Here is a 2,500-nt window from a genome sequence, read left to right as displayed (position 1 = left end):
GTCCAGACCAAGAGCGAACTACGCTGCCTGGTAGCGTGGGTAGCAGAAGAAGTTTCGCCTTGAATTTGCTGTATTCACTCCAGACGCAGCATTGACATGTTTGATTCAGCTAATCACATAACGGCTCTGGCTTGACAGCCTGGGACATTCGGAGATATGAACGTTCCAATTGGTTGTCGCCGAACAGCGTCAGAGCGAATTCGCCTGCGATTAGATTTAGTTTAATCTTCAAAATTCGCTCTGGTCGCGCAAGAAGCTTCGCTCTTGGCGAATTCGTTTTGGAAGCGCAGGTCGCGTGCCCTCCATAGAGAAATACTGACTTCCGTCGCTTCGTTCGCTCCTGGTCTGTACACGGCATTACTCATCTCCACAACCTCTTCATGAGACTAACTCATCTACATAACCAATTCAGAACAAGACATAACAATTCATCTACATAACCAATTCATAACAAGACATAACAATGCATCTACATAACCAATTCATAACAAGACATAACAATGCATCTACATAACCAATTCATAACAAGACATAACAATGCATCTACATAACCAATTCAGAACAAGACTAACTCATCTACATAACCAATTCATAACAAGACTAACTCATCTACATAACCAATTCAGAACAAGACTAACTCATCTACATAACCAATTCATAACAAGACATAACAATGCATCTACATAACCAATTCAGAACAAGACTAATTCATCTACATAACCAATTCAGAACAAGACTAACTCATCTACATAACCAATTCATAACAAGACATAACAATGCATCTACATAACCAATTCATAACAAGACATAACAATGCATCTACATAACAGCTGATCTCCACAACCTCTTCACAAGACTAACTCTCACTCAAGACTAACTTTTGATCTCTTTGATTTTTATCACTTTTTAATGTATTTTGTCTTCCTATTTTTTTTATTTAATTCTATTTATTGACTCAGAGGGCCTGCACAAGAGTTGTGCACAATGTGCTTGGACTACTAGTTTATGCACAAATGGAAAATAAAGTATTTTGATTTTGACTTTGAACTCGTATACAGCCTTCACAACAAGACGTAGCAACTCATCTCCATATGCCCTTCACAACAAGACTAACTCGTCTACATCAGTGTTTCCCACTAGGGGTACGCGGGCACACTGCAGGGAGTATTTGGAAAAATACAATTTTAACAAATATTTGGAGCTTAGTTACATTGGGATGGAGAAAGCGATATAGAACTTGACTTAGGGGGTACTCGTGGCACAACGAAAAGGGTTGGGGGGTACACAAGACAAAAAAGGTTGAGAGACATACCTATCCTCATCATAAGCACCTTTGGCTGCATGGTCTGGTCTTCCCCTGCCTACACTGTGTACAAGTCTGCTGTAATTGCTGTGTGTGGGTCGATGACGCTTTTCTAGTCGCATGGTGCAGTGTTTCTCAACAGGGGTGCCGCGGAAACATGGCTGATAAATAACTTATGACATATTTGTCTAAATTGATAAGTTAATGCTAGTCAGTGGAATCTTCCATCTGCCATTCACGCACAATAAAGTAAATACAGGTCGCCCCAGTCAGCTGCAACTTCGAACGTAGGTTGTGTGACGTCTCCAAATGTGTTACTTTTCTAAGCTTGTGTGGTATCAGATGCGATGCCATTACGGCTTGTTGGTTTGGGGTGCCTTGAAATGTTTCATGAATTGAAAGGGTGCCTCGCCTAAAAAAAACTTTGAGAAACACTGGTCTAGTGTATGCCAAGTGGTACTGTACAAGCACAGCTAATGCCCATTAATGAAGCCCTTAGCGTGGAGCCCATGCTATCACCTTACTGTCACCAAAATTGTTCTAAAATAATGTACTTGAGTATTTTCAGTAAATAGTGAATAGGCTCGCCGGCTACCCCATCTGCAGTAAGAGGCTGCTTATGCCTCTTTTCCACTGCTGGTTTTCTGGTAGGCCTACAGCTCAACACAGCACGACTCGGCCGCTATTTTTTGCTTTTAGATTGGTCATGACACCGCTCACTATTGTTTTGGGGTTTTTTTTGGTCAGATTCATGTTTCTCACAGAACAAAGCCAAATAGTCTCAGTCTGAAAGAATAATAATTGATACTATTTCTCTCAAGCAAAAAACTGAAAGCGGATCAAAAAGACCTGAAGACCTTACAAGGGTTGATACATACAACGGTGGCGTTACCTGTGTTTGATACATACAACAGTGGCGTTAGCTGTGTTTGATACATACAACGGTGGCGTTACCTGTGTTTGATACATACAACAGTGGCGTTAGCTGTGTTTGTCTACAAAATGGACCCATTTCCTGACTAGCTTGGCTAGGTTGGCTTTAACATGACCGTAGTACCTTTTATGACCATTTCCTGCACAGTGTCCCTTTAACATGACCGTAGTACCTTTTATGACCATTTCCTGCACAGTGTCCCTTTAACATGACCGTAGTACCTTTTATGACCATTTCCTGCACAGTGTCCCTTTAACATGACC

At 41.2% G+C, this 2,500-nt stretch overlaps 1 protein-coding gene across 1 annotated transcript in view; it reads right to left on the bottom strand.

Moving 5' to 3' along the window:
• The window catches only part of colq (collagen-like tail subunit (single strand of homotrimer) of asymmetric acetylcholinesterase), a 42,850-nt gene that overhangs the window by 37,452 nt on the left and 2,898 nt on the right, over positions 1 to 2,500 (bottom strand). The gene's annotated exons all lie outside the window — the stretch shown is intronic.

The sequence above is a fragment of the Engraulis encrasicolus genome, chromosome 5 (genome assembly GCF_034702125.1).
Source record: "Engraulis encrasicolus isolate BLACKSEA-1 chromosome 5, IST_EnEncr_1.0, whole genome shotgun sequence".
Lineage (NCBI taxonomy): Eukaryota > Metazoa > Chordata > Actinopteri > Clupeiformes > Engraulidae > Engraulis > Engraulis encrasicolus.
Note: the sequence above shows the minus strand (reverse complement) of the source record. Positions and strands in the feature narration are given on the sequence as shown.